We start from the raw sequence: 18,651 nt of genomic DNA on the forward strand, positions 1-18,651 counted from the left end.
GTCTGGGTGAAAACCTCTCTGTTAATTTAGCAGTCCTCCTGAGATGTTAAAATTCTACTTTGCAAGTGTTCTAAAGTTCCTCACCAAGCATGACCCAACCTGGCCCCTAGTTTTGACATTAGGTTTGAAATACCACCTGTAAATCTTAGTTAAGTTGTCCCCATCAAAAATCACTTCTATGTTCTCCTTGCCTTTATGCCAGAGTGAGTTTTTTCTGATTTGCTCAGGACTAAAACATTATTAAATTAATAATTTGACACTATAATAAGCCATAAATTTTGAAAACAAGCCTCTACAGCGTTTAAAGCCTAAGATCTTTCGCATCAAAGGCAGAGCAACCTCAAAGAGGCAGAACGGAGCCCGGCAGCCGCAGTGCTTCCTGGCCTTTAAGTTAAGGCACACATCAGTCCCCACAAGCAGACTTAAATAAATGACTTGCAAATTGAAAGAAACATTTTTATGATTCACTGAAGTAGCTTGCTTTTTGGGATACAAGGTTAAAACTGAACAGTAAACCTTTTAAGGTTATTGAAACTAAATTGTTAACACTGCATTTCACCTTCCTTTTGTCCTCTTGATGGCATTCTACCTGATTACTCACTGCAACTCCACTCCTGTAAGTTGTAAATCAAATGAAAAATCTTTAAAGCACAAAAACAACTGATTAAAATGTTAAACCATAGGGGAACTACAGAGATGATGGGGAGTGACACACTGCTTTTTTTTTTTTTTAATATGAGCCTTCTGGTAGCTTTTGAAAAAATATGTTGTGAAAATTGTGCACTTTCATTTCCAGAAGTCAGCAAAAGGGACAGTCTGCCTTTTGAAATCCATTTGCAACCTTCAAAATAATGAGTACTTTCCTCTACTTGAATGGCACCTTGTACCTCCTAGTGTGCATTTCACTTGTATAGTTTTATGCTCAGACATGAACTGTTTCAAAGAGGGCTGATGACTCTTGGCAGAAATGGAGTTTTCTTCAGCCCTCTGATTAGGGGTGATTGACAAAGCTCTGAAATCAGAACCTGGGGCCTGTAATGTGGCTGAGAAATGCCAAATTCCTCCCTACCTACTTGGGGCCTCAATCTTATCAGCTGTAAAATGGCCTGATGACAGTTTCTTCTTAGGTCAAAGCTGTGAATATTCTTTGCCCCTTCCAGCACATACTCAATAAAATATTCACTGAATAACTAATGTTTTATACATTTGATAAAATTATAGTTCTTTGATTCACAAATCAGTTTGATTTAGTTAAATATATTCTGATGGATAAAGCAAATCCAATTGCACTTCTTGCCACATTACCTCTGGGATACCAGGGAGGGGTACTGTACACGAGGGAAGGAGAGAAGGTGGGAACAGGATGGACTCGGGGAGACAGACTGTAAGACTCCAAGTGGTCTGAATGAAGGGGCTCCCCAAAGTCATGTGGTCTCCAGTATCTTCCCTTCCTGCAAAGCTGTGCAAAGCATCTGTGTGAGCAGGGCCAGCTCCATGGGTGTGGGACCTGGGCAGAGAGTCACACAGGGCCCACGTGCAGAAGGCCTCTGCTGTTGCTGTCTTGAACGTCTCACTAATTTATCTCTGAGTCTAAGTGATGCCTGACAGAACAGTGGAGGTGGTGTGAGGAGAAGAGGTCCTGGCTCTGTCCCTGAGCACCCTGCTCCTCGTTGCCCAGTGGTATTTTCCATCCTTGATGCCCACAGAACAGGGTTCAGGAGGGCCCAAGACATGAGGGTGCAGCAGAGCTGCTGGCAGTCCCAGAGGCCACTCTTTCCATTTCAACCAGAACTAGCTTCGAAAGTAGAAAGAAGGTAATGGCTTTCCAAGAAATAGGAATGACCGAGAGCCCTGTAGTCCTCTTTCTTACTCATGTCAGTTCCCGTAATTAGTCAAACACAATGTAAAGGATGTTCAAATACAATCGAATGGAAAGATAGGACAAGTTCCCCTTCCTTTGAGTCCTTATGCACTGGTAAGATGAAGGTAGAGAATGTGGTAGAACCTGCGACTATCAAGGGATGAAAATAAAAACAGTAGACCTAATTCTGTGCAGTGTTTCACTACTCTATTGACAATGCAACACATCCAGATGTATGAGCTACTAGGAATTATGAATGAGTTAAATGCTCTTATATTTGAATTTAAAACTGGCATTGATTACAACAATGTGAATGTACTTAGCACTACTGGGCTTAAAAATGGTTAAGCTAGAAAATTTTACGTAGTGTTTACCACAGTAAAAAGACTGGTATTGCACAACCTAAAGATGAACAGTAAAATCCATGCTAATAATTTAAAATTTCAATGTTTATTTACTTAAAACAACATTCAAAGGAAATGAAAATCATGACAGATTAGAAAAGAGACTACAGAAGAAAGAAACAAGCTTTTTATTTTTGTACCTTTAATGGTACTTTTTCTTGCATTTTGCACACGGGACCAGCATTTTCATTTTGTACTAGGCCTCATGAACTATGTAGCTGGCACTGACCATGAACCAGTTATATGAGTGTACGTCTTTGACCTTGGCCTGTCATAAGAAAAACTGAGGCTTGCCCAAGGAGGACTAGGAGCTGGCCTTCTCACAGAAGCAGAATAAATAAGAGGGCTACTAGCAACTGATGACATGAGGCTCCAAATGGGGAAACACTTTAAAGATTTAGGAACCCTCCATACCCCACTGCTTTCGCAATAAATGTGCTAACAGAAGCAACAGTCACCGCAGAAGCTTCCTGGCATCACCAGCATGACAACACATTGAGAGAGGGAGAGATCCATCTGGCGGTGAAGGGAGACAATGTGCTTCTCGCCTACCTGAATGCTAGCAAGGTCTGCGAACATCTGCTGGGCTCACAAAGGGCCAGAACTGGGCCCACATTTCAGCTCTGGGAACAGAAGCACCAGCAATGGCTTTACTACCTCCTGCCTTCAGAGGGGGCTACTCTGCTCTAGCAGCCCCTCAGTCTCCTCCTCTATTGCCTCAGCTGCGCTGCTCCTTCTGGAATCCAAGTCACAGCGTGATAAATGCCAGAAAAGAAAACAAAAACCCAGTCCTCTCAGGCATTTGTTACCCTTGACCACTGTCGTTTGGGATGTGCTCTCTCTGCCCCCATCCTCGTCAGGCCCGGCAGCCTCTCTCCGACAGAAGCCCCCATACTGTCTGGCTGCCTCTGCGGCTCGGCCATGTGCCTGCATTAGGCCTTTCCGTGAATCACCTCCTCTGTAACTCATGACCATCCTCTGTGGTGTACCCCACGTTTTAGATGAGAAGCGGGTTCCAAGAGGTCAGCAGTGCATGTGGCCTCACAGATGACACAGGGCAAGACGGGAAATGCGCCTGTCCTGTCCCAGCGCCCCCCGTCGGGGGAAACAACCAGGCACACCGCACCACGGGACAGCCTACGAGGCAGCCGGCCGCACTTTACATAATGGCACCATCAAGAAAGATGCACAAGGGGGTGGGGGAGGGAGAGTTCCAGGTGAGAAGAAACGGAAAAAGACGCTGCAACCGAATGCAACACATAGAACTTAATTGGATCCTGGATCCAAAACAAACTATAATAGTAACGGGACTTGACTATGGATTATATATTAGATACCACTGAGTCAATATTAACTTATTAGAACTGAGTATTTATTTATTTAAATTAAATTTACTGGGGTAACACTGGCTAATAGCATCATATAGGTTTCAGGTGTAAATTTCTATGACACAAGATCTGTATATTATACTGTGTGCCCACCACCCAAAGTCACATCATCTTCTGTCACCATATATTAGGCAGGGCTGAATATTTAAAAATGGACTAAAAGACAAAGACAAACTTCAGAAGACAGCTTACCTCTTTCGGGGGGAAGGTGAATGGAATGGGAGATAAATCTGACCACATCTGCAATATGTGATTTCTTTAGTAAGAAATCTATAGCATAAAAAAAAAATCAAAGCAAGGAACACAATCTAAGGCACAGAATGCAACAAAGAGATCATACAGACTTAACGTAAGTTCACGTCAACACAGAAATAGTTAAAAACATTAGTAAAGACGGACATTTCTTAAGAACTTATTATGTGCGAGGCTTAGGTCTACACACCTTCTACATATTCCTTAGTTAACCTTTATAACTGCTTTGTGAGATAGGTGTGAACACCATTTTTACCAAACAGGAAACTGGGGCTCAGAGAGGTCATGTAATATGTCAAGGATACACAGCCCAAGATTCCAACTCAGGTCTTTGTAATTCCAAGTCCCAGCTTAATCATTATCGTAAACTCCATGTTTTAAACTAGATGAGTGGCAAGGAAATAAAGGTGGATATTAAAGTGCTTGTTGTTAAACCTTGAGAATGTATTTGATCCCTATAGTTTGATATGGTTCCAACTCCTGAGCAGGTCAGCCTCAGGAGGGACAAGTCTCATTCTGATAGCCTATGCCAAATCCTAATCATTACTGCCCTGACATTCCTGTCTCAAAGCAATGAACCTTAAGAGACTGATTTAAAAGCTTTCCATAAGACATAGTTAAGAAGATCAATATCCAAATAGATCACTCATTGAATCTCGCTTAAGTTGACAATATGGAAAGATTACTTCTCAGTCAGATTAGGGAAAATCTCACAAGATTTTAACAGGCACATGGGGGAATTGGGACAATATTTCTTTCTCTTTCATTAATGCTTTAAACTTATTGAACTCCCCCCCCCCGCCCTAGGGGGAAGGGATAGGTCTCATTCAAGTAAGTGTGTGTGTGTCAGTGAGTGTGTGTGTGTGTGTCTATCTTCCGCAGGGCATAGGGCAAAGATCTTAATATATAATAAATCCTCAATAAATATGTGTGGACAAAGTAAGCTAAATTTTCTCACCTGATTATGAAGAAATACTACAAACAAGCCTTTGTTGGAACAAGTTAAAAACAAATCCTAAGGCACTGGTTGTTGTCTCACTTTGTGGACTAAGAAAACTGTGTCTCAGGAGCCACAACAGGACAACAGGAAGCGTGCAGGATAGGGAGAAGGAAAAGGGCATGTCTTTGTGACCAATAGGGACACGGAAGCCCTGAGCAGAACAGAGCACAGAAAGACTGCAAGTAAATCATAGAGATGGAAATGGATGCATGTCTGCTATCATCTGAGGGTTTCCAGGTTTTCTTAGCTATGCTATTTCATTAGGACTGTGGCAGTTATCCATCATCATGTTCAAGTCCCATCAAATCGCTGTCCCTTTTCATACGTCTCTCTCAAAAAGCTACAAAGCAGCTCTGCAGAAATCTGGGTACTGTCAGTTAGAATGATTAATTCCTTTGCCTGAATAAGCTGGTTCCCTGGACTACTGTCCCTGTTGCTGTTGTTTCAAATGCTAGCGTGTTTTATATTTTGAAAGAGAGAGAGAGAAAGGCATTTTCAAGGATCATAGAAATTGATATTTAATCAAATTCAACCAAAAATGTTTTAGGTCCTACTATGTTTCAAGCACTGAGAATACAGAGATGAAGAAGCTCATACTCTAACAGGGAAGAGAGACAAAAACACATTGACAATACAGGGTCTTATATTCAACAAATAGTATAAAGAGATAGGAAAGGAGTAAGTTCTATCGGACTGGAGAAAAGAGGCATGGAAAACATCATGGATAACTTAAATATACAAGATGGGTTATGAAGGATGGCTGGAATGTTGCCAGGTGGACTCTTGTCTATTTTTGATGTAATTATTGGTTAGGATATCCACAGTCAAACAAGGTGACTTCAGTTCCTTACTTACACACACACACACTGAATCAAAGACCTGAATGTAAGAGCTAAAAACAAAACTTCTAGAAAAAAAATCAGAAAATATTCATGGCCTTGGGCTAGGGAAAGAGGTCTTAGCTATGACACCAAAGTCATGACTAAGAAAAGAAAAACTGATCAATTGGAATCATCAAAATTCAGAACTTTTGCACTTCAAAAGACAGCATTAAGCAAACTGACTAGCTGGATTGTGAGAAATATTGCCATATCATGAATCTGTTAAGAGTATTTATATCCAGAATATACAAAGGACTTTCATAACTCAGTAATAACAAGACAAGGAATCTTATCAAAATATAGGCAAAATATATGAATAGTTTATTAAAAAGATATACAGATGGTTAGTAAGTACATGAAAATATGTTCAACACCATTAGTCACTAGGGAAATGCAAATTAAAATAATAAGATACTACTTCACACCCACCAGGATGGCTATAATAAAAAAAATACAGGAACAAGTTTTGGTGACGAGGTGAATAAAACAGAAAGAACTCTCATACACTCCTGGTAAAAATATAAAGTTGTACAGCAACTTGGATAAACAGTATGGCAGTTTCCTGAAAAGTTAAACATAAACTTAGTATACAACCCAGCAATCCCACTCCTGGGTATCTGCCCAAGAGAAATGAAACATGTCCACCCAAAAACCTGTATGTATACATAGAAAACCCTAAAGACTCCATCAAAGTTCTACTAGATTTGAGAAATGAATCTGGCAAGGTAGCTGGATACAAAATCAACATCCGGAAATCAATGGGATTCTTATACACCAACAATGAACTTTCAGAGAGAGAAACTAAAAAAGCAATACCATTTACCATTGCAACTAAAAAAATAAGATACCTAGGAATAAACTTAACCAAGGATGTAAAAAACCTGTACTCAGAAAACTACTTGACACTGAAAAAAGAAATAGAGGAAGATTTAAACAAGTGGAAGAATATACCATGCTCATGGATTGGAAGAATTAATATCATTAAAATGTCCATACTACCCAAAGCAATTTATAAATTCAATGCGATTCCTATGAAAATACCAACAGCATATTTCACAGACATAGAACAAACATTTATAGGGAACCAAAAAAGACCCCGAATAGCTGCAGCCATCTTGAGAAAAAAGAACAGAGTGGGAGGGATCACATTACCAGACTGCAAACTGTATCACAAAGCCACTGTAACCCAAATGGCCTGGTATTGGTACAACAGGCATATAGATCAATGGAACAGAACAGAGACCCCAGAAATAGACTCACGCCACTATGGTCAGTTAATATTTGACAAAGGAGGCAAGAGTATCCAATGGAGTAAACACAGTCTATTCAATAAGTGGTGCTGGGAAAATTGGACAGATACATGCAAAAGAATGAAACTAGACCACCAACTTTCACCATACACAAAAATAAACTCAAAATGGATAAACGACTTAAATGTAAGTTACGAAACCATAAAAATCCTGGAAGAAAACATAGGCAGTAAAGTCACAGACATCCCATGTAGTGGACTTTTCACTGATGCATCTCCTAGGGCAAGAGAAACAAAAGAAAAAATAAACATATGGGACTACATCAAACTAAAAAGCTTCTGCACAGCAAAAGAAAACAGCCTCAAAATACAAAGGAACCCCACGGTCTGGGAAAACATATTTGCCAAGGATGTATCTGATAAGGGGCTAATTTCCAAAGTATACAAAGAACTCATATTACTTGGCAAGAGGAAGACAAACAACCCAATTAAGAAATGGGCAAAGGACTTGAATAGACACTTCTCCAAAGAGGACATACAGATGGCCAAGAGACACATGAGAAAATGCTCAACGTCGCTAATCATCAGAGAGATGCAAATTAAAACCACAATGAGGTATCACTTCACACCTGTCAGAATGGCTCCATCAACAAATCAACAAACGACATGTGCTGGCGAGGGTGTGGAGAAAGGGGAACCCTAGTACACTGCTGGTGGGAATGCAGACTGGTACAGCCACTATGGGAAACAGTATGGAGGTTCCTCAAAAAATTAGAAATGGAGCTGCCGTTTGACCCAGTGATTCCACTGCTTGGAATGTATCCTAAGAATCCTGAAACATTCATCAGAAAGAATATATGCACCCCGATGTTCATAGCAGCACAGTTTACAATAGCTAAGATCTGGAAACAGCCCAAGGGCCCATCAGTAGATGAGTGGATGAAAAAGCTGTGGGACATTTACACCATGGAATACTACGCAGCTGTAAAGAAGAATAATCCCGTACCCTTTGGGACAGTATGGATGGACCTGGAGAACATTATGCTAAGTGAAATAAGCCAGGCAGAGGAAGACAAACATCACATGATCTCACTTAAGAACTTAATAAACTGAGGAATGGAATAGGTTCAATGACATGGAAGCATAGATGAGACTGAGGAATGTCCAAGGGATGGAGGAGGGCGGGTGGGTGGAGGGGGAGAGAGTAACTAAAGAGTTTATGTGTATATATATACAACCCAAAGGCACGGACAATGGTGGGGAGAGGGACTGGGGAGAGGGATGGGACGGGGTGGAACGGGTCATTGGGGAGGAAAAGGGACATCTGTAATATTTTAAACAAAAATAAAATTAAAAGAAAAAACAAAACAAAACAAAAAAGAACTTGTATGTGAAAGTTCTTAATAGCATTATTTATAATAGCCCCACACTGGAAAAATTCAAATATCCATCTACAGGTGACTGAATAAAAAAAAGTGTAGTGTACCTACACAACGAAATACTATGAAGCAATAAAAAGAAACTGCTGACATATGCTACAATATGGGTGAACCTAACACATTAAGCTAAGTAAAAAAATATAAGTGCAAAAAATTATGTTTATAGTTCAACTTACATGAAATATGAAATGTCCAGAAAGGGCAAATCTATAAAGACAGAAAGCAGACACATAGTTGCCTGAAGCTGGGGCTGAGAACAGGGAATAACAGGCATGAGGGGTCCTTTGAGGGTGATGAAAATTGTCTAAAGCCTAATTATAGCTGTACAGCGCAGTAAATCTAAAAATAATTGAATTGTACACTTAAAACAGGTGAATTTTATGGTATATAAATTATACCTCAATAAAATTGTTAAAATTATTGTTAGGATAAAAATAGGAGAGAAAGGTAAGAATATTTAGGCAGCACGGTAGTTGAATTAGTCTGGTGCCTGGTAAAATTTCTGAAACAAATGCATAAAGAATGAACATCATGCCCCCAACGTATGCTGATAAACACCTTCCATCGTGCAAAACTCCTTTCACACGTACTTTTGTGCCTGAAGAGTAACTGTGAATTATTTGGAATTCTCTCTCCTTTCTACTTTTTATTTCTACAATCACCTTATCTTGCCTGTGACTGTGCTTGCTTGCTCTTTATATCCAAATTACCCAAGTGCCCTAATCTTGTTTCTCATGAAACAGATGAGATATGTTTCCTGATAATTTTCCTCAGCTCCAAACCTCAAGCAACAGGCTCTCCTGTACCTTTTGGTCTAAAGCCGCATCCCCCCAAACAGCTACCCCATTTCACTAACACACCTGGCAAGTGGGCGCCCAAGCCCGGCCCAGCTTCTCGGCATCAGCCACAGGACTCTCTCTGCATGGAACACGCCTCCTCGTCTCCAGAGGACCTTATGTCTGTTTCTCCAAATGTGGCGTAACACTCATCTTTCAGAACATATCCCACAACTATTAAGCCTCTAAAAATGCCTCTTTAATTTAGCTCCTATTCATATGTCCCCTTGTTATTCTTTTCTAGTTGGTGTGTGTGTCTACAACCAGATTAAAAACTCAAGATCATGAACAATGCCCTGCACCTACTCCATTTTTGTTGTTTGGCAATAAATGAACAAATGACCAAAGGAATTAATGAATGAACTGCTGATGCAACAAAGAAACATTTCTTTCATTTTAAATGATTCATCCAATTTTCCCATTTAAATACTTTTAGTTACATAAGAAGTCTTCAGTGCGAAGTATTTATCTACTAGTCCTTTCTTATATGGCTCTGATGTTAACTACTAATTACATTTGGGTAGTTTGAAAACAACATAGCTTTAGTTCATATTTGTGCCTTTGGTCAGCTATGAGGTGAGATAGAAAACTCAAATACATTATGTTAGATATCAATAAATTTTCCTTGCCCAGCTCTGGGTAGGCCCTGAGCTGAGGAAACAATTTGGTCTTTTGGCTCCGTTTAATACGTCAAGGAACCACAAATCAAAGACTGCAACCAGTAAAAAAATACATACAACAGAACAAACCAAGCCGGTCCCAGAAACCAGGAAAGCCTCAAGCTGTCAATCTCCTGACCAGAGAGAAATATATAGTGGGCATGGCCCAACCCAGACCATAGCCTCAGCGCACCGAAGGGCTGCACGCCCTCCACTCTCGCCCACTGCCTTTACCCACACTGTTATTTGAAGGCAGGTTTCCTTCTAAGTCCACTTTGGTAAGGCTAAGCATTCTGTTTACATTTCAAAAAGCAATAGTAAAATGACATCTCAATATAGCCAATATCTAGGTGTTGGCTTAGGGAAGAAACAGACTGGAAGCCTTCCATGGTTAGCGACTCCCCTTCTAGACACTTAGAGACCTGGAATGGTTCTATCTCCTCCAAGTTATGTGTCTTCCAGTCAACTTAATCATTGAGATGTCTTGCTCCATTTTAGCCTCTTACTTCTCAATGCACACCGGTCACCTGGAACACAACCCCTTCTCTATTCTCCTTAATATGACGAGTGGAAAGTGTGCAAGCAATAACTTAAAAGCAAACACCAATCTCCCCTATGGTTCCTTTCATTCTTTGGTTACTCTAGCTTTACCCAAAAGGAGAGGCTCACATTAATCAGAAAGAATATATGTACCCCGATGTTCATAGCAGCACAGTTTACAATAGCCAAGATGTGGAAACAGCCCAAGTGCCCATCAGTAGATGAGTGGATAAAAAAGCTGTGGGACATTTACACCGTGGTATACTATGCAGCTGTAAAGAAGAAGAATCTCATACCCTTTGGGACAGTATGGATGGACCTGGAGAATATTATGCTAAGTGAAATAGGCCAGGCAGCGAAAGACAAACATCACATGATATCGCTTATACGTGGAATCTAAAGAACTTAATAAACTGATGAACTGAATAGATTCAATGACATGCAAGCATAGATGAGACTGACAAATGTCAGAGGGATGGAGGAGGGTGGATGGGTGGAAGGGGAGTAACCAAAGAATTTATATGCATATATGCATAACCCAAGGACACGGACAATGGTGGGGAGAGGGACTGGGGAGGGGGAAGGGACGGGGTGGAATGGGTCATTGGCGAGAAAAAGGGACATCTGTAATATTTTAAACAAAAATAAAATTAAAAACAAACAAACAAAAAGCAAGCAAAAGGAGAGGCTCATCCCAGCCACAAAAATCTGACAAGGTTTGTCACATTAGATTAGACATCCACATATACACAAACAAACAACAATGTTTCTTAGAATAAATGAAATTATAAACTCCATGCTTACAGGAAAAATACATATATATATATATATATATTATATGAGTTTTTCCCCTTTTATTTGATACATGCTTTTTGTGTTATGAGACGAACTACATTCATGAACTATTTGCTGAAAAGAATCAACTTTTGTGCCTGAACTTTATTATTTTCAGAAGTCACACTAGGAGGAAATATATTAGTTACCTCAGAAGGTCATAAAATTTCAATCAATTTTAGAATGTCAGGACTGTCTGCAGCATATTCCAAAATTCCACATTCATAGTGGCAGCTGTGGCCTAAAGAGAGCCATCTTCAGGTCTATCGCTGTCTTACACAAGTTCCACAGGGCAGAGATACACAGAAAACATGTCTGAGGCAAACGTGATTTCTGGAAAGTCTCCACCACTTTCCCTAAACAGTCACGCATTGTTCTCTGATATGGACAGACTTTGCTTTAAATCTTCATCTTTTTCTGAGGCTCTCTTGCTTGTTAATGCCCTGACCCTGGCATCTGTGCTTGAACAACAGCTAATGTGATCTGCTCCAACAATGCCGACTATTGGCAAGGAACATGAGCATTCTCGGTGATGTCACTGAACTCATTACGGATAGATTTGACATTTTGGCCCAACAGAACATACTTATTAAATACAACCTTAGTGAACAGCAGTGTGGCCTGGTGATAAGTAAAGTCAAACAACGCATGTTTTGTCCTGCTATAAAAATGGCACTTTGACCAAGAAATAGGATTTCTGCTCTCATCCGTCTAATTATGGTAGCAAAGCAAACTGAAAGATAACTTATTTAAGAAGAAGTAATAGTCTGAACCCCTCAGTGCTATGTGAGGCATTCCATGGAAATCAAATAACGGTTCAAATATTAATCAATCATTTAGCAAAGAATCCCCTTTCCAATCCTGGCCCCAAGAGCACAGGCAGATGCTGGAGTCACTGAGACAGTGTCACTAGAAAGAAAACGTCTTATATGTAGACAATAGCAACACCTAAGGTATGTTTTTAGTCCAGATGGGATATTTGGGGACTGATAAAGCTGACAAATTGTTGGCTTCCAAAGACTCCAATCAACTGCAGTTTTATCACCCTCTCTACTCAGTTGAGATGGGTGGCCTGGATATGACAGAAACAAAGGAAAGCTCAGAAAAGATTATGGTAACACTCTGATCTTTGGCATCCTGGAGAAGACCTACAGTTTAGGAAGCGTGCAAATGCTGCAGTGTGGAATTCACTTTGGCACTTAGAAAAGGCAAGCCTTTCACTAGACTTAAAAGAAATCAAGTCCCAACAAATATGTTCTGATATTTTCACACACGATAACTTTTAGACATGTAAATGGAGTTGTCCTCCTTTATTTAGCAGTATGACTGAAGAAAGTTGGTCATAAAAATAATTAAATATAGCAAACCCTTGATTTTGTGGACCTTGACTTAATGGATTTTGGATTTAACAGACAAAATTTCTAGTCTGTATGTCATATGTGAAAATTAACACCCTGTTAATTTTAAAATGCTTTTAACCAAGATTTGCTTATAATTAAATTAACAGGTTATTTTTATTATTAATTCACTGTTATTTTTAACAAATTTTAGTGAATAGGCTTTTTGTTGGAAAAAGCACTGCAGTAATTTTGCCGACATAAATAAATATTACATATCTACAGCTATAGGCTTACATATTTCAATCTAAGAGTCATCGCTTATAAACAATGTTTGGGGAATGATTAGCATGTGATCACATGGCATTGCAGGTGGTAATCGGTTCTGTTGTTGCCTGGTGTGTGACCTTCTACAGCAGTTTTAATGTGTGCCCTACAATGTTCTGTCATGCCCTAAGCCACACACCCCAGTCATGTGCATTTGTTTACTCCTGGTGACTGGTGAATGAATGTAATTACTAGACCTATTCAGTATAAATTTAAAATTACTGTAATACATATAGAAAGCTTTTCTGTGAAATTAAGCTTTTCATGCATACTTAATTTTAATTACACAAGCATGTCTACATTAGTAAAAACAAGTAAATGGATTTGTCAATTTTTTAACATACTCATTCAGAAAAACCTACTTTATTATATAACGAACTTTCGGCTTTAATGGACACCCCCTAGCCTGAATTAGTCCATTATATCAAGGTTTTACTGTAATGGGTGCTGTGCTGTGTAAGCAACCACTTGGTCCCCAAATTGTAATGTAGAGAAAGCGACTTGCAAGGGTAGATGGGATCTTTGACTGATAGCAGGTACAGAATACCCACTAAGAACATTATCAGAATTCAAATACATTACGGTCAAATATGAATAACTTTTTTTTTGGCGAGCTCTGCCTGGACCCTAAGCTGAGGATACAATTTGCCTTTTACATCTTCTAGGACTCTTGTGTCAGGATGGAGTGCCCTTGCCTTCTGTAAACTCTCCTGCCTTCCACCCATCAGGGTTGCAGCCAAATGTCTCCATATTGCTAAATCTGCAGTCCTCATTCTGTCCACATCTTACTCCATTTTCTCAGCACCATTAGAAACAACTGACCACTGCCCCTCTCCGGTCTTGGTTTCCACAGCCCCACACTCTCTCGACTTCTCTCCTGCCATCTTTCTATCTTGTGTTGGTTCCCTTTGCTCCCTCCCACTCCTGCACTGATCTCTCAGCACGGGAGATTCACAGGGCTCAGAAATAAGCCCCTCTTCTCATCTTCTCTCTAGATGCTATTACCATTTCCATAGCTTTAAACCCCATCTGAAAGTCAATGAGTCCCACACTTGTATCTCGGCCTACATATCTTGACCCCCATACTCACATATGAAATGGTTCACTTCACATCTCACACTTCACGCGTTCACCACTTACATTCGTCCCACGCCTGCTCCTCACGCTTTCCCCACCTCAATAAGGGCTGCCATCATACATTCAGTTGTTCAAGTCAAACTTGATTTCCTGCTCAATTACAACAATCCCTCACTGCAGGTCCTCTTGATTCTATCTCCAAAATCTCTCTCAAATCTATTAATTTTCCATCCCACCCCCTCGTCCCAGCTTGCCTTGTTTCATCTCTAGACCTAGTGCAACAGTTTTCCTGCGCCTGCTACTGCCCACAGAGCTGGGTATTTATCTATCATATCTGAGCTTCAGAGCCACCCTTTCATGCTCTGCTCTGGGTTGCTGGAGCTGCTTTCTGCACTTATTATCTCTAGATACTTCTCTGCTACATTTTCCCTCTCTCAACCCCTGTGTAACCAAGTCCCTACCTGTTTGAAATACCTAGTGAGTTTCTGTTCTCCTGGCTGACATACCCACCTTATGACCTATTTTCCATGCAGCAGCCATTGGGATATTTTAAAATCATAAACCAGCCTGCACTTACAACTTAAAAAACACTATAATGGCTCACCCATGACACCGCGAATAAAACTCATCTTGTAAGCTTTGCCTAGGTAGGTTCAATTTACACATTCCTCTCTGATTTTATCCCATACCAAACTGGCTTCCTTCTAATTTCTGGAACATGCTGAACTTTTCCCTGCTTTTCCCTTAGTCCATGTAGCTTCTCTGTCTAAACTGCTCTTTTCTGTGTCTGACTTCTACATATCCTTCAGGATCCAGTCCAAATAGCACCTTCTTTAAAAAATCTCCTTCCTATGAAAGTATTTCTGTATCCTGATTACATCCTTATCATAACTTTCAATTAAATGTTCATTCATTTTTTAAATGTTTAGTTAACCCAACCCCAGGACATAAGAGGCAGGGACTTTGCTGAACTGTGTGCCCAGTAAAATGACTTCTGTACATATCTGTTCAATGAATAAAGGCATGAATGAATAAGTAAACGAATGACTACCATTCCTACATTTCTGTAAATGAATGACTTCTAAACTCCACAAGGAATTTAAAAATCAGAAATATTTCTCTTTATTTCTTATAAAGAAAGATTTTGCAAGGCAAATTAACAAAATACATACACTTCAGGGAGAAAACCACTTAAAAAGACTAGTCCGTGGTAGATTCTTTAGAAATACTGCTTTATTTACCAACTGATATGCTATTTGTAAATTTTTCTTTACTTACCAAAGCAATTTCTCCAAGGAACTCCATGAATTGAAAGGTAATTAAATTACTATTAATTTAAGATTCTATAATTCAGATCACTAATTTAGTTAGGTCTTTCTCCTATTTAATGTGAATTTATTAATTTTTGCTGTATTTCCTGTACTCATTTTTTAAAGTAAAATTATTATGTTATAGAACTATAAAAACTCCTTCAACTCCATAAGTTGAAATGCCACAAGTTCTCCTGAAGATATAAATTCTGTTGTTTGGTGAGACAGGGAAGAAGCATATGAGAGCTCTGCAGTGTCAGCCCAATGCTGTTGCTGGGTCAGAAGTGGCTTAGAGGCCAGAAAGATTCTAGGCATCCTTCTAGAGGCTCCACTTTGACTTTTTGTAAACCCTCATTCAATTTGTTCACCTTTGTCATGTTCTCTCCTACTCACAGACATTATTGTGATGGATATGGTATTATTTACAACTGGTCACTATTCACTATTTCCAATTCATCTATAGTGTTTATAAAATGCCACATTTACTCCACTGCCATTAGTTACTGGGTTCTGATGACTGACATAAAGGAACAGGCTTGCGTGTGTGTGTTTGTGTGTGTGTGTGTGTGACTGTGACTGGCATAAAGTCAGATCTTGCCAAGTTCTGACTAATGATATTCATTTGAGGTTTTGTTGGTCTCAGGATGAATCAGTGATGCCTATTTACATGAGTGAAGGTTACAATAATTGCTTTTGCATGTGCATGTTACATAGTATTAAATGATTTTGATTTGTTCTAAGAAAATGTCTACAATATTCACTGCAACACATTTTCCAGCTGAAATTCTTCCAAACACAGTATTTCCCTCCAAAAGTATGCAACCAGATAAGAATATTCACATGCTTCTAAAGGTGTTTGTATCATGCAGACAGAAGACAACAAGAATATCCTGCAGAACAAAAGGGTACCAGTATGACAATGTTGTCTGGTTCATAATTGGTGAGTACTGAAGGCTAGAGTCGGAGTTAGAAAAGCCTTGAATTTGTGTCCAATTCAACCATCTACGAAAGTGCACAGCTGGTGTCAGGGTGTGTGATGGCTAGCATATGAATAATCTACAGTTTATGATCTAGAGAAATGGAGAGAGAGTACTTTCTGGAAGGTTAATGACTAGATTCCACATCTATACAGCCTATGGTCCAGTGACAGAATAGCAACCAAAGAAAACTACTGAATAATAGATACTATATTTATTTTTCCTCTCAGACATTGAAACTTACTTTTACTCCCCACTCCCACCCCACTTCAGTTTCCAGGACTGCCTGATCAGTACAGTTTTATTGCCACTTTTACTAGAGTTTTCCCACAATTATAATAAAGAACAGATAATTTATTTAACTGTGTCAAATATAAGACTAAAAATAATGGCATTTTCCTATAATGAATATGTGATACATAATTAAAAGCTTTAATTATGAAAAATATTCTTTCACCTCTAGTAAAGTAGGAGCCTTTTGGTGCTGTTTGTCCTGTCCATGTAAAAATTGTCTTGCAACACTAGTTCAAGGGAAGAAACGGCTCTGGTCCATGCTGATCAGTGACAATGCTCACTAATGCCAAAATCTTTGAACCAAGGTTATATTTTCAAAAGTTTCAGTGGGATTTAAGAAGGAATAATGTGGGATAAAGGTCTTCACCATTCTCCTAGCGCTAATCAGATCTATTCTCCAACAAGTCTGAATAACTCCGATTGTGCAAACAGGTTACTGGCACATATCTGTGGCTCCTTTCCTCACGCAGCTAGGGGATGGGCTAAGAAGTATGATTCTCAAAGCATTTGGAAACTAAGAATAATTTAGCTCTTAAAAGTATTATTGCCAATATTTGTAATAGTTGATGTTAAAAATAACACAGAATTAGATGTTCTATGAAAAGAATTTTTAAATTCCTACTAAGAACAGAGAAGCTGTAACTGACAGATGCTGAGGTCAAGCCATATCGCCTTTTACAGCTAATACACAACCTCTTACAGTGCTCAGTGCCCTGTGCTAGTTGTTAGGAGCATGTGTCTTTAAACTCTTAACCACAGACTGGAGGCTTGTTTCCTGAGGGTTTTTAGTTTCTTTTAAACAGATGGTCCAAAGTGAGGATGAAGGAAGCTGTTTTGATCCATTGTGTAGGTACAGAATGTTATCTTTGTTTTGTTTAAAGCATTACACTGCCTAGAGTTAAATAATTGGGTGAAAATTCTCAGCTTTACTTTGAAGCTAGAGCACCACATGGAGACACAGTGTTTGATAATTTTTCTCAGTGTATTTGCATAAATGTTTACTCTCTTGTAAATATGACTACGGATACAACCATTCTTAGTACTTATATAGCTATTTTAAGGGGCAGACATACTTTTATGAACATTGTTTGTTTATATAAATTTTTAAGCAACTGGAATCATCTTTTGTAGAAATAGAAGAAGTGCTGCTGTTTAACAAAGTTTAACTAAAGGTGGGAGGATATTGCATAATTTAAGTTGCCATACAATATCTCAAACAGCCTTCAAATGCAGAAAGTAAATATCCCTGAGACATCTTTTGATTTTGCAAACTAGGAACATATACATGTGAACTGAACTCTGAAATTCTGATTGTCTTAGGAGCATTTGCATATGACATTACTCTGAAGTATGCTATATCCGAAATTAAATCACTAAAATACGACTCAGAGCAGTGCTCCTCAGTGCACACAGGACTGGGAAGAACACTGCCTTTTTATGCTTAACACTTGAATGTGTGGTTTTATATGCCTCTCTTGGCTGGCCTCACGCTGCTTAATGGTGTTTCATCAGCCCAAATAATTGGGAAGATGGGTCATGAATTTAGTTTATGAATACTGACACTTTTCAACCCACCAACAGAGATGTAAAACCCTGCAGCACATGGAGCTAAAAGAGGCCAAAGGCTGCAGCAGCCAACAGGAAAGCTCAGGCGAACTGAGCAAAGGCCCTTAATTTAGTAATAAATACCACTTCAGCCTACAATATGCTGTACTGTACCTCTAGCCGCTCAATTATTAAAATAAATGCATATTCGGATGTTTCCCAAAGATACTTTCCTTCTCTTTCAGATTCAAAAGAGGGCCTTTCTAATCCAATACAATTCTTTTCACTCCGCATTTCAGCAGCTGTCTTTCCTGATTTCTAATCAAAGCTGACGATAACTGGCTTTGGCAACAGACTGCCGTATCCCAAATGAGTAATTAAAGCTATAAATGTGTTCACATCTTCTTCAAAACCCAGGGTGCATTTCAGAGCCTAACAGAT

At 39.3% G+C, this 18,651-nt stretch overlaps 1 protein-coding gene across 14 annotated transcripts in view; it reads right to left on the reverse strand.

Annotated features, from left to right (window-relative positions):
- Positions 1 to 18,651, reverse strand: part of PARD3 (par-3 family cell polarity regulator) — a 720,826-nt gene that overhangs the window by 101,875 nt on the left and 600,300 nt on the right. The window lies entirely within an intron of this gene.

Source organism: Miniopterus natalensis, chromosome 1 (genome assembly GCF_054644295.1).
Source record: "Miniopterus natalensis isolate mMinNat1 chromosome 1, mMinNat1.hap1, whole genome shotgun sequence".
NCBI classification, from domain to species: Eukaryota; Metazoa; Chordata; class Mammalia; order Chiroptera; family Miniopteridae; genus Miniopterus; species Miniopterus natalensis.